Below are 25673 nucleotides of genomic sequence, written 5' to 3'. Positions count from 1 at the left end.
TTCCCTTCATTCTAGAAGGATTTTCCCAAGATATCTTGTGGCGTTGATTGTATCTCTTTTATGGTTTCTTTATTGTTGTTTTTGATCTTTAGTTTCTAGGCTATAGATTTAACACTTATCACATACAACCTACAGCAAGGTCCATATTGATGAGTTATGCAAGTGCCAATGATTGTGGTCATGAGGTGCTAGAAGACGAGCGATGTTGGTGCTCACAAATGGTGGTACTTCCATGGAGAAATGTACTAGCACCTACAACACATTGCAATCAAAATTTAATCATGAGTTCACTATAGTAGGATCAACCAACACTAAGAGGAGGTGTGAATCAATGTTCAAGCGCTTTAAAACCAATTAACCAATTTACAACTTAACCAAACGCAACCATAAACTAACAAAGCATAAAGGTAAAGCATACATCAAAGGAGAACTAATAACACCATAACTTGTTCTTGAGGAAACAATGGCCAAGGGAAAACTCAAGTGGTGATTGAAAGATTATGCACTAATATTTAAGTATCTCTTTTAGGAGATCTAACCCTATTAGAAGTCGTTACATAGAACTAGTCAATGTGTCCCAGTTAGGAGACTTCACTCTATTAAAGGTCTAAAACCCTATTAGGAGTTGTGAGAACAAAAAGAGAGCTCACTGCTTGAGAATGAAGGTTATAGCCACCTCCTGGACTCATTGTCCAAATACAATAAGAGTATTACATCAAAAATGAACAATTACATAGCATCATAATGCCTAATTAGATTCGTTGAATCTCACATCTGCTCTAATTTGTAATTCAGCATCAAGACTTGCATATTACATCAATATATCATCACACTACATCTACACATGCTGGCAAGCCATGAAGTCTTTCTTTTATAACCTTATCATTTTTATATTTTTCGAGGACCGCTGAAAATGTACTAAGCACTGCCATAATATTTCGTATGTGTTTTCCAAATGCAGCACCCTCTTATATATATATATATATATATATATGAGAGTGAGTAAAGAATAGACATGTCCCTTCACAGGACATCTCTGTTCATTAACATAATCAGAATCTTATAGTTAATTTTATATATATATATATATATATATATATATATCTTTGCTACAGTTTATCTGAGAGAAGCTACAAAACATCAACACTCCCTTAGCTAGGGAGGATAAACACGACAAATATTACACCATTGGTAATATTGAGCATGACAAATTTTAAGGATATCTTTTATCAGAAGATATCCACCATTTTGATATCACATTTGATATCAAGAGTATTGGTCTCCCAGAATATCAACAAATGATATTCACCAAATACTCAATAATGTTTGATATCACATCTAATATCCTGAGTATCGATCTCCTAGAATACCTGATATTCACCAATTACTCAAAAATGTTTGATATCACATTTTATATCATGAATATTAGCCTCCATGAATATCAATGATATTCACCAAATACTCTGAGTAATGGCCTTCCAGAATATTGAGATGCAAGATATTCACCAAATACTATGAGTAATGGCCTTTCAAAACATCAACTCGTGTGATATTCACCAAGTACTCTATGAGTAATGGCCTTCCAGAACATCAAGTCGCATGATATTCACCAAGTACTTTGTGTAATTGCCTTCCAGAATATCATAACATTCAACATGTACTCAAAAATGTTTATAAGGCATGTGCACACGCATTCTCATAATGCTTACCGTATAAACATCTATCATGCAAAGTATAATCTATCATGATCAAGAAAGAGTCCTAGACATCGTAAGATAGTCATCATAATAGGAAATTAAGTTATTGTAAGATCGTCACCTTTCAATAACTTTTGCAAACACAAGTGATGATCATCTGGAAGTCGTCACTTCCTTGTGATGTACATGGGGGGGTAGGCCCATTAAATCATGCAATCATATGCATGACACCAAAAGTTTACATTAAATCAAAAAAACTCCCTCTTATTCTAATATGATCAAGATCTTCAAACATCAATTGAAACGTATCCTCTATCCACTCCTTCAGATGGATGTGTCAGAGTCTCTTTGAACATCAATCTTTTGAGCTCTTTTAATTTTTTTTTAAAAAGTGTCCAACTCCCTCTGAATCTAATATCAATACTCTTTTTCCTACAAGAACATTCTCGAAAAAGATCAAGGCAAATAGCTCTAATATAGAAATAAAGGTAAGAGAGATTAATGTAATACTCAAGAATAATAATATTCAAAATGACATTCTTATTTATTATTAATTCTATTCCATTACATTTGAACTTCATTCAATTTTACATAATACTAGAAATTTATTTCATAATTATACTAACAATTTGTATTGCCATGTCACTAGTCCCAAATTAATTAATTTCAATATCCTTTATTTGAAATTTAATAGTATATGCATACCCCTCACATACCTTATTCCATACCTTTAGCAGGTGTGTGGAACCCGGTGCCTCTACCTTCCCAAGGCCTTTGTTCACATTCCCATTGATGCCACGAAGGTGTTACCCATGCGGATAATCTTTCACACATAATACCTCCTTTTTCCCTATCAAGGTTGGTGGGCCCATCACCAAGGTATCATTAATTTTTATGGTTTATAAGCGATTGGTTAAGGGGTCGAGCCTATTCAACAGCTGCCTCTTATTTTATTGCCTTTCATAAATTATTTTCCCTAGTCTTTGCCAGTCGAGAATATTCCTACATGCAATATTATTTTCATTAGCAATCATTGTCTGATCAAATATGTGGGGCCACTTCTTTCCCTTGGTCACTTCAATCTCTTGTAGCCTCTAATCACACAACAAGTTACTTTTCTCTTTTGTGCTGAATGAATTGTTTATGATGTTGGGTGGATATTTTGCAATCGACAATTTTGAGTAAAATCCAATCACAAAATAGGATGACAAGCCACAACATGTGAGACAGAGTCTCCTACCTTAAAGGGAAGGAACCCCCTTCTCACTATTCCTTAGATCAACTTAAGGTAAGCAAGAAGTTGAAAGATTTGAAAATTTACAAGGGGATTACCAATATTCTTTACTCTTCAGAAAAGAATCCATTTACCCGCAGAGCGAGCAATGGACAAGATGAAACCTTAAACTACACTTCTAACTAGAGTTGTAAATAGTGATATCGATAAACTAACACTAACTCAATGGCTAGTTGAAAGTGTACCAGTTTGTTTCTAAGTTCGATCTTAATCTACTGTATAAGAATAACCTTTACTATTGGCGCACAAAGAGTTCCAAAAGTAAAGAATTCTAACTATTTTGTGAATTAAGAAAGAGATACAAGCTACAATCAAAGCTCCTAATCTATATATCTCCTCATCCACTCCCAATCAAAGTTTCGGCTCCAATTGCTTCCTACTTCTTTATACTCAATTATCAAGAATGCATAAACACATGAATCAAAGATAACAAATGCAAATCACAATCAAAGCTTCCAACTTGCACAAGTAACAATTGCACTCAATCAAAGTTCAGCTTCAATTGCTTCTTTGTATTCATTTTTCTTTCACAATAGCACTACACAACCAAAGTTATGCTTGCACAATTTCTCCAAAGCTCTCTTGCATACAATAAAAGATGATTTTACAATGAAGGAGCACTCCTTTATCTAGGTAAAGGAGTTGAGAAAAAAGAGGAAAACCTGGGAGCAACTCAACCAACTTTGACTCGATCTAACTAACAAAAGAAATTAGTGGATTACATGTCATTCGACATGTAAATCGTATTACATGTAACTACACATTTTCATGTAATACAGCCTCTTTAATCTACAAACATGAAAAAGGAAACAAATAACGATCTTAAAGATTGTTCTTTAGTGCCTTTAATTTGATGATGGCATCACGCACTGTACGAAGATCTGATATCTCCATTGTCTTTGATATAGCTTCTATTCTCATTGTATCAGCATATGCTGATTTCACAACCTTGGAATTTGCCGCAAAAGAGGACCCTGCAAGTGCTTTGCTAGGGATTTGTACAAAGCAAACTTTTGTATGAGAACTAAAATCTTCAAAATCTAAATCAGCATTGACCTTGATTGTATATTCTAAACTCATCTCTTCAATTGCAACCAAGCTATCATGTTCACCAAGAACTTGACATCCCATTTGTTCTCAGTCGCACATGATTCCAATCCTATTGCCTGACAATCTGATAAGATTACCTGCAACTTTTTTACAAGTTTTCTTAATGTTTCTTCTTTATAGCCCATGGGTCCATGACATTTGTAGAACATTTTGCAAGATGGAACATCACATGTGACCATGGCGTCCAAATCAGATTTGGCAATCTCATCCCAATCATTTAGAATTTCTTTTAGAGTGTCAGCTTCCTAACTTAAAGATACAATCAAGTCATGTAGCATTTCTTCAATCTCTCTAATACGTTCAAGAATTCTAACCGCATCTGTGATCGCCCAAACTCCTTCAGAGACAACTTCTCCGAACCATATTTTTGCTGCTTCCATTATTCATTTCTCTTGAGGTTTCTGAGATGTAGTGGTTGTATGTTGCGAAGGTTATTGTTGAATAATCTCATTCAGGCAAGCTACTTCATGCTTAAGTTGATTCTTTTCCTCCCACAACTCGTGATTTCTCTTTGATACATTAGCAAGTGCATCATGAGCATCTTGTAGACAATTCAACCGAGATTGCTTACCAAGTTCAATTTTGGTGAACTCGTAATCCAAATGGTTAAGTTCTTCAACTAATTTATCTACCAGTAGTTAAACAACCTCCACAAACTTAGTTTTATCAGAATCAGCTACGATATGTGAAGCAATTTTATCTTTCAAAGATTTAGACTAGGCTTTCTAAATAGGAAGATTATCTAGGGACAACATAACCTTCCTTCTCTTCATAGTAATCTCACCTAACCAAGTAGGCAAACTAAAACCATTATCCACTGATTCAGAAGCAATAACAACCATCGACATTGATCCTGATTGTATTTTTGTAGGAATTGTACAGGCTTCAATTTGTATTGTTGTACCAACAGGTGTTTGTTGAGAAGACTTTGTCATGAATGCTTCAAAACTAGTTATTGAAGTATCAAGTTGGAAAACTTAACCTTCTATGAATGTCAGGATATTGTCAAACATAGTCCCCAAGTTCTCACATTGTTCAACTATGAGAATAGGTGTTGCTAAGGAGATAGTGTTAATGTTTTAGCATCAGTAGAAGTAATTATTTATCTGATATAATAATTTGTGTTCTTGTGTAACAGATAATAGATAAAGTTATTACTGCTAAATATTGAATTCAATGCATATATATATATATATATATATATATATATATATATATATATATATATGCTTTGGATAATATCAAATTGCATTATAATAATCATCAGCAGGTATATGTATGTTATCGGCAGCCAATCATATACAATCACATTATTATCGAGCTCCTTGATATTATTATCATCGACGGACAAAGTTGAGTTATGATTTATTATAATCATTCGTAACAAATCATGCCTCCGAAGAGGCATGACTCTACGTGGCCAAAGGCCACCTAGAGCCATGACTCTTCGGGAATCATGACTCTTCGCTTCCTATATTAAGAGTCTTGCAGAACGTTGATAATACATCAATTAATAAACGGCATTCTTGTATCAGCAGTCTGCACCTTGTGTTATAAATATTCTCCATTACATATATATAACTTGCAGGTTAAAGTTGAAGCCATTCCAAAGTCAATAACAATAAAAGAAAGGAAGTCGACTCTATTTCACAAGTCCCAAAAATCTGCAACAATCAAATAACAGACTGCTCAATATTATCAAGTAAGAATCACTTTGCTCCTGTGCTAATTGTTTTATCTATCAGACATACAATTAAATCTAACAGATAGGAAGTGCCAATGTATTCACCTTTGAAGCAAAGATGGTAAATGTGAAAATAGTGTAGAATGAATCCACGTCATAATCCACAACACCAAGAAAAGGTGTTTCCTGAATGGGTGTACCTTGTTGATTTATTGGTTACAGAGGAGATATGATCATAAGCTCTCCCTCTTCATTGGATTCTTCTTCAGATGCAGTTTCTTCTTCAACTTCCTCCTCAGATTCTTGAGCCTGCACAGGTGCTTGTGAAGGTTTTTGAGATGACTTAGACCCATTTCCACCTTTTAACTTGAACTTGAGGAATTGCATTGCAATGGAAGAAGATGCACCATCTTTGTTTGAGATTTCCAACTAATATTTCCTTCCAGGCGGTCCAAAACTTCCACAATCTAACCCAAGTTTGGGATTCGCTCTCTTGAGACCTTTGATCTTCAACCATCTGTTGGTATTCACCAGGATAGATTGAAACCTATCGAAAATGGATATACCTTATTTCTGTTGCCATTGTATAGGAAAAGGACATTGCTTATCAAAACTAGCAAGATGGTATTCAGCATCAAGAATATCGCCATTATCTTCTATCTAAAGATTAGATGTAATTTCAAGCATGTTAAGATCAATGATTTGTTGTAGAGTAAGCTTGCAGCAATCCATTCTCATAATATCTACTTCTATGTGCATGTCAATCGATACATCCTCCATGCAATAAACATGAGTGAACGTTGTAATGTCCCCGATTTAGCAGGTCTCTGGAGTGTGGGTTTGTCAGCTCATTGTCGCGAACCTCGTGAGTTGATGTCTGGTTTAGGAGGTCTTCGTCGTGAGATTGCTATTTTTGGACTTACTATTTTTAGTAAGTCACTCTCAGTTAGTTGCTATTTTTGGATTGAGCAATACAAGCAGGATGGTCCTCTAATTTTGCATATTTGATCTCTTTGGGATTTCCCTATTAAAGTTTTTATCGGTGAGCTTGTTGGCTAATGATTCATATCACATTTAATAAGCATAAGTACTTTATATTATAAAGTGTCATAACTTTATATTATAAAGTTGCCTTTTAAGTGGAAGGTGTGAGAGTGAAGCTGGATAGCTCAATTTGTGTTATAAATGCAACTTTTTCTTGTGAAGTGATCATCTTGAAATTCATATGATATTTGCTCATAACTTTTGTCTGAGGGTTTGAAGGAATTTGGAGTTCTTCCATTGATAATTGTGTTAAGGTAAACAATTATCTTCTTTCTCCAACTATATCCACTGTGGCTCTGGAGATTTTGTTGTTCTAAGGGATTGTTAGAGATCAATTTCCAGCTGGGATTGATTCATCAATCAAGTCGTAGTATTCGGAGGTGACCTCACTACTCTACTTGGATACACCTGGAGTCTTGACACCAAGAAGGGAGGCAAATTGATTGAAATTACAATTGGTTGAAGCTTAACGCAAGCCACACTATACTGGCCCATATTTTTGTTGCCGCATCTACAGGCGTCATTGTTGGGCGTTAATATTGGCCGCTAGTTTACACATGGTGTGACTCTCCTTTGCATAGGGACAGGCCTGTTATTGTTTCGTCTGGGACAATAATCTTTGGCAGCGTCAAAATCTGTTTTGCTACTTTTCATGGCCACACCTTCAAGCAGCTCAAGCAAACCTATGGTTTGTAATTTATTCCAGGTTCTACTTAAATTACAACTCTGGAAATTCAGCTGCATTAATTTTGTTTTCTCTTTCAAAACAATAACACTTAATGTGAAGGGGAATTGTTAGAATCGAATTAGCTTTGTACTCTCCCTTTTTTTTCTTAAGTTAAAATTAAAATAAGCAATCTTGTTCCTTGCCACAAGTAATTCCTTTCGAGTCGACTTTGGTTTTTTTCAGTGGTATCAGAGCGATTTCCTGCCAACCTACAGGAATTGGACTCAGAATTTTCAAAGGCATTTTCCTGTTGTTTTGCATCTTGAGATATGCATGTTGATCGAAGATTTGTCCCAGGTATGCACTACACCCAACAGAATCAGAATGTACCTCCTAGAGTAAGAGAACCAGAGATTTAGTTTGGCTCAATGGGTAGTCTGAGTGGTTCTAGTGGCATCAGGCAACGTACCACAAACGCTCAGGTTGATAGAGATGCCTTGCAGGCATTTAGGAATATCGCAGTCGGGCGACAGCAAATGATAGGTGTTCTCCAACAGTTGTCTAACACCCTACAGCAGTTAGCTTTGCCTCGGGATCGGGGTAGAGAAAGAGACCAAGATGTTTCTATGAGTTCCTACAGGTCAGGTGTGGATGCGGAGCCCAGGGCTAATGACAGGCACAGGATTGAGGATCATGTCCGGATGGATGACAGGGTGGACAGGACAGGCTACATTGGCGCTCAGGACAGGCCACAGAGAGCCACTTTTCTGAGACCTGAATTAGATGCAGTTAGCACTACTTCTGACACTGCTCCATTTGCTAATGATGTATTGACTCATTTTCATGAGTGGGATGCTCTCCCTCAGGCATTAAAGGATAACTTGAGTTTTGACAGATATTTGACACAGAAGCGTGAGCATTCCAAGCGTAGACCTGCTACTAACAGACATCAGCCCAAGTATACTAAGCTCCAGCAGACAGCCAGTAAGATGACATTGGCTCATTCTGATGGAAGTGGTAGAGTAACTAGTAGAGCTTGGGTCCACAAGCTCAACACCTACCTTGCTTTGCGTCCTATGATTGAGGAGGACGCCATCAAGTTTGTTGTGCTACACCTTGATGGAGTTGCGCATGATTGGTGATATCATGGTTTAGTATCTCTCCATTATTGATCAAATCATATCATACCAGGAGTTTGTTGACAGATTGATAGAACGTTTTGACAAGAAGGATCCTGAGGTTTATTTTAGGGAGTTGGCTCAATTACGACAGACAGCTGGCTTGGAGGCATTCATCAGTGAGTTCCAGAGGTTGTCAATGATGGTGTATGACATATCTGAGCAGAGAAGAGTTGTGCTTTTTATTGACGGCCTTGTTGAGCCACTCAGAGGGTGGGTTAACTCATTAGATCCCCCATCATTACAAGAGTTAATAAAAAAGGCCCGTAATTTAGAAGCCTCTACACCTAGAGGCAAGTTTACCTCAAAGCCTACTACATCCTCCTATGATAGGACACCTCCCAAGAGAGAGGAGAAGACTGAGGGTAAGCGTCCTACTGTAGCACCTTTAGAACAAGAAACAATTAATGATTTGCAAAGGGAGTTGTGTTTCTATTGCAGGGGTTCTTATGATGTCAACCATGACTGTCCCATGAAGCCTAAGGGTAATAATAGGATGGAGTGGTTCTACGATGATGATGGCAATACTGATTTTCAAGAGCAGTTTGGGGATTGTGATCAAGATCAGCATAGGAGTGATGATGTTGATGATGAGATGGATGACTCCAACCTCAAAGTAGATTATTTATCCACTATGAGGAAGGAGGGAGCTTTCAAGATGCATGGGCTCATAGCTGGACAAGGTATTGTTGCTTTAGTTGATATGGGAGCTACTCATAATTTTATTGGTGCTCGTTTGGTTACCAAGAGAGGCATGCAGACTATGGATTTTGAGGACCTATGGGTACAGGTAGCTGATGGTTACACCTTGAAGTGTAACAAGATGATTTCAGATCTTCCTGTGAAACTTAATACATATGCTTTCACTGCAGATTTTTATGTGGTAGACATGGGGGGACAGATATAGTTCTTGGTATGGCATGGTTACACACACTTAAGGATATCTACTTGAGCACAAAGAAGATGGAGGTTCATTAAGGACGGGCAGCCAAAAGTTCTTAAAGCAATCTGTAATGATGAGCTGAAGCAAATTTCACTTAGGTGTATGCAGCACTTGGTTCGTCATAAAGATATTATTGATTGAGCAGTGGAGTACAAGATTATGCCAACTCAAAAGAATATTGAGGAGGCAAAATATCATCCAAATATCTAGCAGTTGAGAATCAAACACTCTAAAGTGTTTAATGATTTACTCCCTAGTAGGCCACCAGATCGTGGGATATAGCATATTATTGAGTTAGAGGAGGGCACTAAGCCTATTATGATTACTCCTTATCATCATCCGAAGAGGCTCGAAGATGAGATTGAGAAGACCATACAAGGGCTACTTGATCAAGGGCAGATTAGGCCAAGTAAGTCCACATTCGCTTCTTCAATTGTTCTGGTAAAGAAGAACGATGGCACCCTTCAGATGTGCATTGATTATCGGATGTTGAATAAGAGGACTATTAAAAACCGGTATCCCATTCCACAGATTGATGAGCTCATTGATGAATTGCATGGGGCAAAGTATTTTTCGAAAATTGATTTGAGGTCCGCCTATCATCAGATCCGGGTTAGAGAATAGGATATAGAGAAGACAGCATTTAGATGTCACTGTGGGCATTTTGAGTTCTTAGTCATGCCTTTCAACCTTACTAATGCTCCTGCCACCTTTCAGTCTACCATGAACAGGGTGTTCCAAATTCAGCTTCATACATTTGTGCTAGTCTTCTTTGACAACATTCTGATTTATAGCAAGACTTGGGATGATCATGTTGTTCATTTGGATAAAGTTTTGGGTATTCTGGATGGGGCTTCCTTGTATGCCAAGGAGTTCAAATATGCTCTCGGTATGACAAAGTTGCTTTACTTGGCGCATATTATTAGTACTGATGGAGTTCGCATGGACCCAGATAAGATCTGTGCTATTGTAGAATGGCCTACACCTAAGACTCTAACACAATTAAGAGGGTTTATTGGACTTTGTGCTTTTTACAGGAGGTTTGTGGCCGGTTTCTCACAACACACCGCTCCTCTTACTGATTTGACCCATAGGGGTGCTTTCCAGTGGTTTGCGCAGGCACAGGAATGTTTTGAGAAATTCAAGATTATTATGACTTCATGTCCAATATTGGCTTTACCTGATTTTTCTAGGACTTTCGATTTGCATTGTGATGCTTTTGGAGAGGGTATTGGTGTCGTTTTATCCCAGGATCAACATCCCATAGTTTTTGAAAGCAGGAAACTGCAAGGTCCTGAGAGAACTTTCAGTGTTTAAGATAAGGAAACATTAGCCATCATGCATGCTTTGGCTAAATTCAAGCAATATTTGGTGGGCAGTAAGTTTTGCATTAAGACTAATCATAATAGCTTGAGACATTTCTTGGGACAAAGGGATTTGAATGAAAGGCAGCAGAAATGGGTCAGCAAGCTATAGTCTTATGATTTTGCTATCTCCTATATCAAGGGGACTCAAAATGTAGTTGCAGATGCTCTTTCACGGAGACCTCACCTTTGTGTAGTTTCTGATATTTCAAAGGATTGGAGGTATTTAATTATAGCTGAATACGCCAGAGACCAGTGGGCGATAGGTATTGTGGATGGTAGTATTCAGGATGACAGGTATTCGCTTTCAAAGGAGTTGATTATCTACAAGGGAGGATTTATTTGATTCCAGAGTCAACTGTGCGTCAGATTATTTTACAAGCATTCCATGATTTTCCTATGGCTGGTCATCTAGGGTTTTTCAAGACTTATAGACAAGTTCGGGAGAGATTTACTTGGAAAGGGTTGAAGGATGATGTTCATCACTATGTCTGGGAGTGTTTGGTTTGTCAACAAAACAAACATGAACACACATATCCTGCTGGTTTATTACAGCCACTTCCTATCCCTAAAAGGAAGTGGGAGGGAATTTCTATGGACTTCATGGTGGGTTTACCCAAAACCCAAGTGCAGGATTGTATATATGTGGTGGTAGATAGGCTCACGAAGTATGCTCATCTCTTCCCTATTACCACTACTTGTTCAGCTGTGCAGTTGGCTGAACTGTTTTCAAAGAGATCTTCACATTACATGGTTTATCTAAAACCATTGTGAGTGACCGTGACAGTAGATTTATAAGATTTTTGTCAAGAGGTTTTTAGATTGTGTGGGACTAAGTTGACTCCTAGCACTAGCTACCATCCGCAGACTGATGGCCAAACGGAAATAATAAATAAGTGGATAGAGGGATCTCTGTGGAATTATGTCTCTTCTCAACAGAGGGCTTGGGTCAAGTGGATTCACGTATGTGAATATTGTTACAATTCCAGTCATGATATGACTATACAGATGTCGCCTTTCAAAGTTTTGTATGGATATGATCCACCTAGTTTTGTAGACTTGTTATGTGGTGATAGCAGAGTAGAAAGCGTCGGGAAGTTGCTACAGGACAGCCAAGATGTAGTGAGGACCTTGAAAGATAATATACAAAGAGCACAGAATCAGAAAAAACAGTATGCTGATCAGAAGAGAACAGCTCGGACTTTTCAGGTAGGGGATGTGGTCTACTTGATGTTGCAGCCATATTGGCAGTGTTCGATCAAGAAGAGCGGAGCTGAGAAACTTAAGCCACGATATTATGGACCCTTTCAAATTGTGCAGCGGGTTGACGAGGTGGAATATGAGTTACAGTTGCTTGATGATAGCAAAGTTCATAATGTGTTCCACGTTTCACACCTCAAAGGGGTTTTGGGTCGTCATGTGAAACATTCTCCTATTTTGCCTCCGTTGGATGATGAAGGGAGATTGGAGTTGATTCCGGAAGCAATACTTGATACTAGGGAAAGGAAACTGCGACGGAGAACTATTCGTGAGTTTTTGGTTAAATGGTAGAATCTTCCGAATGAGGATGCTATTTGGGAGCCTGAAGATATTCTACAGCATTTTAGACTTCGATTGCTTGAGGATAAGCAATCTTGGGGAGGAAAGACTGTAATGTCCCCAATTTAGCAGGTCTCCAGAGTGGGTTTTTCGGCTCATTATCGCGACCCTCGTGAGCTGATGTCACGTTTTTAGGGTCTTTGTCGTGAGATTGTTATTTTTGGACTTACTATTTTTAGCAAGTCACTCTCAGTCAATTGCTATTTTTGGATTGAGCAATGCAGGCAAGATGGTCCTTTGATTCTGGATATTTGATCTCTTTGAGATTTCTCAATTAAAGTTTTTATCGATGAGCTTGTTGGCTAATGATTTAATAAGCATAAGTACTTTATATTATAAAGTGTCATAACTTTATATTATAAAGTTGCCTTTAAGTGGAACGTGTGAGAGTGAAGGTGGATGGCTCAATTTGTGTTATAAATGCAGCTTTTTGTTGTGAAGTGATCATCTTGAAATTTATATGATATTTGCTCATAACTTATGTTTGAGGGTTTGAAGGAATTTGGAGTTCTTCCATTGATAATTGTACTGAGGTAAACAATTATCTTCTTTCTCCAACTATATCCACTGTGGTTCTGGAGATTTTGTTGTTCTAAGGGATTGTCAGAGATCAGTTTCAAGCTGCGATTGATTCATAAATCGACTGGTAGTATTCGAAGGTGACCTCACTACTCTACTGGGATACACCTAGAGTCTTGACACCAAGAAGGCAAATTGATTGAAATTACAATTGGCTGAAGCTTAACGCCAAGCCACACTATACTGGCCCACATTTTTGTTGCCGCTTCTACAAGCGTCATTGTTGGGTGTTAATATTGGCCGCCAATTTACACATAGCGTGACTCTCCTTTGCATGGGGACAGGCCTGTTATTGTTTCGACTAGGATAATAATCTTTGGCGGCATTGAGATCTGTTTTGCTACTTTTCGTGGCCCCACCTTCAACCAGCTCAAGCAAACCAATGGTCTATGATTTATTCCAAGTTCTACTTAAATTACAAGTCTGAAAATTCAGTTGCAGTAATTATGTTCTCTTTCAAAACATTAACACTTAATGTGAAGGGGAATTGTTAGAATCGAATTAGATTTGTACCTTCCTTTTTTTTCTAAAGTTCAAATAAAAATAAGCAATCTTGTTCCTTGTTACAAGTAATTCCTTTGGAGTTGACTTTGGTTCTTTTCAAATGCCCTCTTAATTATTGAATGGATCCCTCGATAATCAAAATCAAACCTAGCCTTGAACCTTTTTAATGTGATAAGTTGAAGTTCTGCCTCCATATTCTTTGCCTTGTAGACCAAATTGATCATATATTGACCAATTACTAAGGGTTTGGCTATAGTAATACCAAAACCTGGCCTATGCAAAGAATTCTAATAAGACTGTACTTTCATGAGCTGTCTAGCCAATTCTATCAATATGATCTTATTTGTAACATTTAACCAAACCTCAAATAAGTGAAAGTTGGAAAATGTAGAAAGCTAGCACCAATCTGATTAACTCTATTCCAAGCTTCATCTGACACTCGCTTGGTTACCAGCTCTTTATCAAACAAACACCAAAAATATCCAAAGAATGCATCTTGGACTCTCTTAAAATGATATTTGTTGTGCAACAAGGTGATTTGATCATAGTAGTCTCAGATAGGAGCTTTTAACATATCCCCTTTCGTCGTGAGACACGAGAAAGATCCCATGGATGCAACTGTGTAAACTAAGGAGGAATTCATATAGAAAGGTGTTGAGGTTCCTACATTAAGCAACTGCTCACAAATAGCAGTGATAATAAGTTCTCCCCAGAATATAGGTTCTTCATTATCAAAGATTTGGAGAATGAATTTATGCATCCAAGGTTCAAAGTCACTGGAATCTTTGAGGCCGCATATCCTATTGAGAAGAGTTATCAAGTCTTTGAATTCTGAGTTGAAATTTGACCTATGAACAGTTTTAGGCTATTTGAAAATTTGCTTCTTCCAACCTTTAACCAATATGTACTTACATACCTTTGATAATCTGCCCTCTTTTCATTCCACAACTCTAAAGACATATCTTTAGACAAATCCACACACTCTGCATTTTGAGGAACTCTAAAGATTTGCTCAATAACCTCTAGATCAAAGCTAATGATGACCTTTTCATCTGCATTCATTATTGTCTTGGTTTTTGGACTGAAATTTCGTACACAACTCAAAACGAATTCCAGTTCCAAGGCAGCCATGGGAAAAGCAGATACCAAATGAATATTACTTTTCTTGATGTGCCTTATTTCATGTGTTTGAAGGAGATTCAACCCTTTCCTTCCAAAGAAGAGATCTTCCATTCATCCATTCAACTTCTATCATCCATTAAGATATGGCATCAACATTCCCATTCATGTGGTTTTGGCTTCTATGGTTTCCTTTTGGTTACTTTGAGTCAAGACTCTTACATTTGCATACTTGATCACACATCAAATTCAATTGCTTCTACAAAAGTAATTGTATTTCTCATTATTGATTCAATCCTACTACATGCTAGCATTTCCTTTATCATTATCTACAATTCAATTTCAAGGTTGATTCCTCAATCTAGTGCTTGACCAAGGCAAGTCCTCGTCCAATTTTAAAAAAAAAAAGTCATGTGTAGGAACAAGTTATCGGAACTATGAATTTGGATCCAAAAACTATCAATCGAGGGCTGCTAGAAAATCTAGGTCAACTTTGTTCTGATGCTTTGGGAACATGTTCATCATCCTGTAAATCTACCAATAGATGTTACCCAAATTGACCTGTACTTGGAGATATGGGATTTTCAAGGTTTCCTGAGTTTTTTGTCCTAATCACAGATATGCAATCAAATTTTCAGTCTCAATTTCAGATACGCAATTTTCGGAGCAAAAAAGCAATTTTCTTTGCATATTTCAAGGTCAGATTTCTACCCTTCTTTTTATCTCTTGGCTTAGACCTATTTCCATCTTTCAATTGGGTTGATTGCATATATATTGTGTAATGGGCACCCTAGAAATGCCCAAAAACTAAACAACTACTGATAGGAATTTTGTCAAACAATTTGCATCCAACTTCTTACTCCTCCATTTACTAATTTAACCTCTTATGACTTCGGAAATGAGACATTTATATTGTTTGCTTGCATGGAATTGAAAATCACTCAACATGAACAAAAGAAAGTACAATGATATGCAGACTAGAAATTGTATTACAGCTAATAAGATGTTATTTTCAGAATTAAATCAAATCAAATACATGGCAGATTATCAACCCACTAATTGCTCCACTATTATTGACATAATGCTCCAGCAAATGTTATTTAAAACCGCTGCTACAATGACATGAATAGTGCTGCGTGACTAGTGCCGCATGAACAGTACCTACGTGAATAGTGTTGCTATAGTATTTTGTCTTCCAAACAGTCCAATATCTTCATAAAATCATTCCCTCAAAGTAGCATAAGTGTCGGATGAGTAAAGAAGAAGATCTGAGCAAAACATCAAATTTGCCTGTAGCTAAAAACACACCCAATTTGCCTAATAATGAAGCTGATAACAATGGATTCCAAAGGCCAAACCCCAAGGGAATGATGTCTAGAATGTCACAAGAGAGGATAGATGTCCTTTAACATATTAAAACATTCTTAAAATATAAGAGAATGACATCTAGAATCACACAAGACGTCTAGAATGTCACAAGAGACATATTTAATAATTAAAATATTTAATAACCAATATTAAAACATTCTTAAAATATTAAAAGAGTGAATCTGCAATGTGGGATAAAAGATGTGCAATATAAAACATATTAAAATATTCACTTATGTCTCCCTTAGGCACCCCTTTGATTTGCACACATTCCCATAAAATTTAATAATAAAGTAAAAATTTAATATTTTACAACTAAATTAAATGTTACTTTAATGATACTTCAGGCATTAAAACATTTAAGCTATCGGACTCCGAACAACACGAGTGATAGCTCGTCGAAAAGCTCTTGCCAAGTATCAAATCCAATCACCAAAACTAGCGTCCCCTGTGTCCTGTTGACTTACTAAAAATAGCAAGTATACCTAAAACTGAGCAATTCAACTCCATTTTGGCCCAAATTAAAGATGACTAGGCCAAAACACTCTAGGATCCCTTTTAAACCCTTCGTTAGCCCCTAAGACCATGTAGAATTAAGCTAACGCACACGCACTTGGTCAACTGCTAAAGTGGGGACATTACATATTGCTCCTAGATCTATTTTACCTTTGTCACTTAATTGGTTCCATTTGCATATCTTAAAGTTAATCAACATTGCATGAAAGAGGACTTGCTTGCTTGCTTCCTTAGTATAATTTGCGTTTAGTATTTGCATCCCTTCATCTTATTTGGTTTTTGCTAATCTAACTTAAGTTATATTGAGACTTATGTTTAGAAGCCCCTCTTTCTCTTGTATTGAATGGTTTAGTGTGAAAGTGAGTTGTTAATGAATTTATATGATTAAATTCATTAGCTTCCATGTTCACCTTAAACATTTTGGTGAGCCCAAATTGTGCCCCTTTCTTTTTGGACATAGGTTCTTTCTTTACATTAGGTGTTCATCTTCTTTTGGCGAAATCGATGTGTGACAAAATCTTCTTACATTTTGGAATTTTAGATTTGGATATCTTGTGAAGTTAGATCTTATTTTTAAACTATAGCATTCTCTAAAATAAAATCATATCTATAGTAACTTGTGTTCATGCATCTATTTATCATGCTTATGATGTCTATGCAAATTCCTTTCATTTCATGGTGTTCATGCCCTTACATGCTTTTCTTGCATATGGTATTATGAGGATAACTAATAGAAGGTTTCCCAACAAAGCATATTCCAAGACCATCATTAGACTTTCATGTGCATTCCATATTCATCTTTTAGATGGCATTAGAGGTCTTCTTAATGAAGATCCTAACCCTTTATGCCTAATCCTATGCCACCTACTCATGATCAATCTTCTCACATCCCTCCTACATTCCAACACCTTCAATGTATGGTTCGTGATCCTAATATTAGACAGTTCCTATATGAGCCATCTTCTTCACCATCTCCCACAAATATGCCTTGCTCTCCATAAACAACACTCCTCATTCTATTCCTCCTTGCACTACATATGCTCATAGACCTCGAGACGAACCTTTTTCTCCACTTGGCCTTCGAACTACCTATACCACGGGCTATAAGATTATCACTAGACAAGGTTATAAGGGTTTAGGTCTTGGTATCAATGAACATGGCATTAAGATCCCTATTTACCTTCCTCAGCACCAACATAAGTGGGGCATTAATTATTTTTCCCCTCCCAATGTTCCCCCGACTTTCCCTCCTCCACAACCTCCTCTTCATCTTCTTCTTCCAACTACATCTTTACCTCCTAATGGTACTAAGGAAGCTTTAGCATTGAGAGTCTATTGTTACCTTTTGCCTGCACCTAAACTAGTATATCAACCTTATGAGAAGAATGATATTAATAGATTTTGATGTCCTTTTTTGGTACAATAATGAACATCTACTTTGTGATTGTGTTGAATTTGTTCTATATGTTCATGATAAAGTTGAAAATGGTGAGATTTCTTATACACAAGATACTTTATCCCTTCTTCATAGAATCACTTAGCGTTTATAATCCTTATTGGGGCCACTTTCTATTAGTCTACATAATATGGTTAACAATGGCACAGTATGTCTTTCTCTTTGTTCCTCTCAACTAGGGGGCAAGGTTCATCTTTTATTGGAATCTATTTTTGCTCTTTGTTGCATGTTTTTCTATACTTTAATATCCTTTCTAGAAAGTGTATATTTGGTATCTAGGATACATGTTTTAGGGGGCTTATATGTTATCCCTCTTTCCCTTTCTCCTCTTGTGCATTTATATTATTTTGTGGACGTAAAGTCTTTGTGACGTACAGATTTTCCATTGATTTGTTGTATTACGTTTTGTAGCAATGTATGTTATAAGGGATCAATCCTAGAGGGATTATCTTTTCTTCTCTTTTCTCCTTTGAGGATCCATTATCTCTTTGTTGTTCCTCTAATGATCACTAAGTAGGCATAAGATGGTATCCTTTCCTTTTCTTTATCGTTCATTTATAGATTTGCATTGTTTTATGATACATTCTTATCTTCGGATATGTAAGGTTTTGTTTCATGCAAGACGTGATTGTTGCTGCCTCGCAATTCTTTTTGATGTCTTGGATTTGAGAGTTTGTCATTTAATAATCATCTATAGTATCTTTTCCTTTGCTGTAGCTACTTCATATGTGATATCTTTCCTAGCATAACATTATGTTGCTTGGAATTTCATATCCTATAATGTATCTTGCCTTTCCTTCTCTCTATGGTGTTGCATTACTCTATGATGCATCTTGTTTGACATAGGCTGGTTTGTTTTGTGCAAGGCTAGATTATGGTCGCTGCTTACAATTCTTCTTTATATCTTACAAGCCTTTATTTATCATTTTATAATCCTCCGTTGTCTTTTCATTCTTCTTATTGCTCATCTATGGCTTCTTGCCTCTATACTTGGGGGACAAGGTTGTTTCTAGATTCTTTATCTCTTTGTCTAAGGATCAGCTTTCTCTAGTACAGTGGCATTTGTTTATCATGTACATTCTTTTCCTATATAGAATTGTTGTCTTGATCATGACTCTCTCATATATAAAAGGTGTATGTCTTTGATCGTCATCTCTTTCTTGTTTGCAAAATAATGTTCATTATAAACATTTTCCCTTGTTATGTCTTTCAAAGTTTGTCATCCTTCATCCAAGGATCCCTATTTTTCTACCTACACACACAGGTTTAATAAGTGCATTCTTGTTCTCCTCCCCCTCTTTTGTCTTGAAGTTATTATCTTTGTTCAGACACTCCCCTCTTAAAGGTAGATATCTTGCCAACAAGATCTTTTCCTTTCAAGGGTCTCTTCTCATAAGTGGCATATCCTTTCATAATTATCTATTTTCTCAGTGTACAAGAGCCCACGCTCTTTGCTAAGATTGTGGCATAAATTATCGCTTAAAGGATATCTCATTGTTACTAGAAGTAGTTATCCCTGACTCTTTTCCTTATGATGTCTATAGCTACATAGTCATCATAAGGAGGGGGACATACATACACCATCCTTGTACTATAGTTTACTTTTTATGCACTTTTACTATTACACTGCAACATGCCACTCTCTAATGGGTATAAATGACACTTCTCCATCCTAGGGAAACGCATTCATAAACACAAATATTTCTACAGATAATGGACATTTGTCCATTCACAAAGAGCGCAGACATATTTACACTCTATGGGATACAAAGGAATTGATCCATAGGTGTATACACATGAATCCAAAAGTCATTGACAAGCACACAAGATTGACTATAAGATAATCTCTCTCTCTCTCTCTCTCTCTCTCTCTCTCTCTCTCTCTCTCTCATGCTAGTAGGATAGAATCATAAGGTATATCATCCTTTGTGGTGCTCTTCTCTTTCCTATGTGATCTCTTATGCTTTGAAATAGCCTTTCAAACATGATATTAGTGGGTGAGACGTTTTCTTAGCCAAGGTCTCCTTCACTAGTTGATTTGGGTTTTAGTACTAACCCCTTTTGAATCCTTTTGCTTTTGTTGTTGTTTGCATTTCTTTTCCTTTGTTTCTTTTTCTTTGTTTTTGTGCTCTTATGCACATGAATGGACTTAGGATCCTAGGTTTGGCTTGGTGATGTTCTAACTCGTTGTGACTTATCACTTGTCTCTTTATCTCTCTTCCTCTTCCTTTATTGAGAGTACGACTTGCCTCATACTTCCACCCTTCACACATACAACATCATCTTGTCTTGTCTTCTAGCCTACACCCAATGCCTTTCTCTCCCCTATGGCCACCCATTTTGTCACCAACATTTGTTTTCAAAACTCCGTAATTTACAGCACTGTTTCTGTCCTACCTACACATGATTTTCAAATTTCCCTTCACTTGCAATCAGTCTATCTGATATTTTTTTACCTGCCCACCCATAATTAGTTTTTTTTCATGTACAATTTCTAGAAATATTAAATTGTGTTTTTTGAGAATTACAAATTTGTGATTTCAAGGTATTTTCCCAATCCTCATTTCCTAATACTGTTGGGTCACCATTTTTTGGGGATTTTTTTGAGGCTAAAGCACTAATCCAAAAAACTGAATTTCAGCCACAAGGTTTCCCAACTTTGAGGAATATGGGTTTTCTGCCTTGAACCGGATTGTTGTGTTCTATGTTTTCTGGGGAAAAAAAAATTAAAGTTCATCCACTTTTTTTTCAAGTTTCAGCCTTTCCAATGTGTTTCGTGTTTTGTTGTTCAGAAGGTTGACCAGAAACTTGACAAGAACATTTGAATAGATAAGGATCTTTGAGGTTAATCTGAGGCAACAACAACCACTCATAATTGTCTAGAATGACTCGCAATGCTTGCAAAGAACATAAAACATCATTCTAAACACAACAAAGTCAATATTTTTGTACTGTAATTATTAGAAGATTCTAATGTTTCTTTGATGGTCATCTTAGCTAGTCTTTAGTTTATTATGTAGTTTCTATTTTCATCTTTAGTTCACAATTATTTCTTCTAAAAAACAATTTAAATTGTCTTTGTAAATCTATATAAGGAGCTTTCATCTCCTTTGTAAATTGTCTTTGTAAATCTACACAACTACAACAACATCAATTTACTATAACATGGCATCATAGCAGGTCAATGAGATTTCATAAAATTTGGCAAATTTTTTAAGAAAAATTCAAGCCTCTTTTGATCTAGATTTTTTTTCTAGAAATTTGTTTTTCGATTTTTTTAAATAAAAACTGTTAAGAGGTATTTTATGAAATTTGTGGTTTGTCTTTGAAGATTTTCACTAAAAATCATGAGCCTAGTTGAGGGTTTTGATCGCACGATTTCGTGGTTTGGGCAAAAGTCTCTGATCTTCGAAGTTAAAGTGAGTTGCATGTTGCTTGCATGTGCATCTTGTTACTTGCATGTGTTGTTTTACCATGCAAAGTCTCATGTTTTTCTGCATGAACGTTTCTCTGATAGTTGTCATAAAATAATCCTTGAAACATTTATGATTTTGTAATTCACAAAGTTGTGTGGGATTCCTTTGTGGGTTTATAGTTTGTTCCTCGAAAATTATATGTTAGGTTTTACCGTTTTTCCTCAAAAATGAAGCTTTGTATTCTCCTATCCATGTCTCGGATTTTATTGTTTGGTTTTGATCAATTATTCACCTCAAAAATTGTGTCTGATTTTTCCAATTTTTCTCCTTAAAAAAATTGTGGCTTTATACAATCTGTTTTGGACCATCATGATCATCCGTAAAGATTAGATGATTAGCTGATTTTTCCTCAAAAATGTGCTAGTCGTTCTCAATGTTTGTCTCTATCTCTGGGGAAGTGTAATGTCCCCACTAGCAAGGACAATAATATCTACAAAACCAATGTTAGAATTTATACAATAATAAAATATATTTCACTATTCTACCCTCTATCTTAACCCAACCTTAAAGACGTCTCCGCATCAAAATCAATAACCCTCTTGAGGATCCTTAGATCCCTAGTTACTTCTCTGTCTTCTATGAAGTTTTCCCTTTAAGCTCCTTCCTAGAAGAGACTTTCTCTATCTAGGGCCCTTGACACATATGTATATGTTAACATTTACAAAATATTTTGGCCTTATAACTGAATTAAGATCACTCTCTTCCTAATGAGACTCTTGATCTTAAATAATTAACCATATTAAGATCACTCTCTTCCCTCAAAAGGGACTCTCTTGATCTTAAATCTTTAACTATTAAGTCATGTGTGTTATCCATTTCAAATTCCACCTTTCATAATAGAAATATTTTTAAAAGTCATAAAACTTCATAGTTATAACTCTTTTGAAAAGTCGCAACACTTCATAATCAAGATCCTTTAGAAAAATCCAAATAGTTTATAATTAAAAATATTTTTGAATAGTCACAACTATTCATAATTATGACCCTTTTGAAGGTTCACATCCTCTTAATATTCAACGATACCTTTTCAAAAAGTCACTTTCTTATTTTCTTCATATTATATTTCTCTTTCATTTTTTCCTTTTGAACTCCTCTCTTCTCCTCTTCTTTTTTTCCCTCTCTAAAATAAACACTCTTGCCGTTTATATCTTAATTTTAAAGAGTTGTGTCTATTTGTTAAATATCTCTTGACTTTTCATTAGATTTAGTTAATTTCTATTATCTATGTTATATTATTTATTTTCTTACTTATTTGTGTTTATTATTAATATATTATTTATTTCTATTTAGAAAGTTAACATACTTTTTACAATATTGTCTCTTGTATTTAATTTTATTTATTTATTTATTCATTTTGATTTTATTATTTTTAATCATTTAAAATATCATACTAAATATGATTTCATTCATAATATAGATTAAATAATAATTATCTCCTAATTTTATATTTTAGTATTAGTTTTAATATAACTCTACTATCATTATTTATTTACGAACATTGTATAATCTAATTATTATTAAAATTCTATCTCAAAATAGGGATATGACAAAAAGAGCAACTCTGTCATCTAACATCAGGTTGGATGTTTTGTGACGTCTTTTGGTTAGATGTTTTGCTGATTCTGGAGGGTTAGTGGCAGAGGTAGTGGAAAGCTCTTGCCCTTTTTTGCAAAACTTTCTAAAGAAGGGGGCAGCCTTCTCTGTTCTTTTCTAGATGGATTCTTCTTGGTCACTAACATTTTGCAGATCCAAGGAGGGTCTTAGCAGCAGCGAAATGTTCTGTAGAATTTGTGACCAAAAGACAACAGTTAGACTATGACCATTAAGGGAGGTGTTAGAAGATTGTAATGTCTCTTTAATGGTCATCCTAGTTACTCTTTACTTTATAATGTAGTTTCTATTTTCATCTTTAGTTTACGATTGTTTCTTTTTAAAACATTGTCTTTGTAAATCTATATAAGGAGTCTTCATCTCCTTTGTTTAATACAACTAGAATAACATCTATCTACATAACAGTAATTTCTCCTTAGGATCTGCAGATCAATATAGTATATGTTAAAAGATTTTGAGGATCTCTTCTGATTTAAAGGCCAAGAGTACAGCAGGACTTTTGATAGGTGGATAAGGTCTTTCAAAGACCACTTAAGCAATCTGGGATGCCAGATTAGTTATTTTGAAGATCAAGAAGATTTGTGTAGCGAACCAGCCAGGACCATCTCGATCTCAGCAATACTTGTTCTTCGGCAAATCCTTAAGGAACACAGGTATGCATGATATGCTCTGTCCATTATTCAAGTCATGTCTTTGCTTATCACGCATAGTTTAGTAATCCTTATTTCTAACATTTATTAAACTAGTGTAAGGTTTACCCAGCCTTGGAGGGTCTCTATCAGCTGAGTTTTTCCCTGGGTTATTATACCATCCAAGTATTGACTAATCTGATGACTCTTTTATTATATCTTATGCTCAGGATTGAGTCTTCAATGATTCAGGTATATATCTTTTCATCCAAAGTTTGACCTAGGTTAAAATCCCGAGGTTGACCCTGATTGAGGACCCTTTTATCATAACCCACTCTCAAAGTTTATTCAGCTCTGGGCATCTCTAATAAACTAAAATAAACTAAGGTTTGACCTACATTAATATATGTCCAAAAATTAACCCAAATTGCAGATTCTTTATCATTATTCATAATCCAGTCTAAGGTCTCATCCAGGTAAGGTATCTCTATCATCTAAGATTAGTTTCGTATTAAGTACAAACAACAGTTAACTCTTTATTGATGACCTACAGTTTGACTGGGATTAAAATCCCATCCCAGGCTTGACCTGGCTAGCAGGCTATTTTATTGATACTGAGGTTTTGAACATTAAACTCTTCGTTATGGTTAAAATTAATTATCATTACTTGATGAAGGCCTGTGGACATGACAAGCAATCAGAGAGATCTAAAATGCTAAATTAGCGAGCTTCATTCATAGTGGAGGAATAACTATTAAGATCAAAAGGTTGCAATGGTTACGAGTGTCAATTTTCAAAGAATGTTAATTCAGTGATTGGTTTGGTGTCATTAATCCTTCATATTAATCCTTATTGCTTAACGGGAATAACTTAAACTATCATACTTGCAAACTAACATGTTTGCGTGTGCTTGTCATGTCTGCTGCTTATGTTTGCAGGTACGTACAATACTGTCTGTAACATATAAAGTGACATGTGTCTCTCTATGGTTTCAATAATTATTAGAAAATAGGGATAGCCGTGATGGGGTTGGAGCTACATGCAATCAACCACTAATGAAAACATTACTGCCAAAGCTAATTCAATTTAAGAATTCTTAGAAAGGGAAGCACAACTAAGATTAGTGTTCTCGTCACTGAAGTGGAATTAAATAATGATAAAAGCCTAAAAGTTCAGAAAAGCTTCTACAAATATTATTGAGTGTCCATTTCTAACCAAAACAATTACAGCAATAAAAGAATATCACTAAAATGCCATATGGACACCTACAGAAAAACAAAATCCCATAACGCTAATTATCAATGTAACACAAGGACTCACACCCACCTCCCAAACCTTGAAGTAGCAGTCCCTGAGACATCCCCGCACTAGGTACTTGTGCACCCAAGTACCCCCACCTCTGCCATTCCACAACGATGCTTCTGCTGGAATCGGTACTTGGATTTCTATTTGAAATTTGTTTTTTGAATGTTACTATTGGGTATGTAATATGTTACTATGTTGAATGTTTAATTGTTCTAGTTCATGTTGCAATTTTGATATGTTTAAGTATTTTAATTTGGTATGTTCTACTGAAACATCATTTCCTAACAAGCATTTCAAGTTCTATGTATACTATACAACACCCCTCCCGGCCCCATCCTCCCCTTGCGACCGTCCCCTAGCTGCCCCCCGCCATCCCAAAAATGAGACCCATTTTCTCCCCATCCCCAAAACTTGTCCTGACATCTCCCCGTCCCAACGCACTCCAGTACTAGGGTTGCATTACTAATTATAGAACCAATAAAGAACAATCTTTTCAGATCTAGAAAAATAAAGTACACAGATTTGCCCCC

At 36.0% G+C, this 25673-nt stretch overlaps 1 protein-coding gene across 1 annotated transcript in view; it reads right to left on the bottom strand.

Annotated features, from left to right (window-relative positions):
• LOC149566108 (NAD(P)-binding Rossmann-fold superfamily protein) overlaps nucleotides 1-25673 on the bottom strand; it is a 178746-nt gene that overhangs the window by 122273 nt on the left and 30800 nt on the right. The window lies entirely within an intron of this gene.

Source organism: Cupressus sempervirens, chromosome 3 (genome assembly GCF_028749045.1).
Source record: "Cupressus sempervirens isolate cs-2001-9-10 chromosome 3, ASM2874904v1, whole genome shotgun sequence".
Taxonomy (NCBI): domain Eukaryota; kingdom Viridiplantae; phylum Streptophyta; class Pinopsida; order Cupressales; family Cupressaceae; genus Cupressus; species Cupressus sempervirens.
The sequence above is the reverse complement of the archived record's forward strand: the minus strand, read 5'-3'. Positions and strand labels throughout refer to the sequence as shown.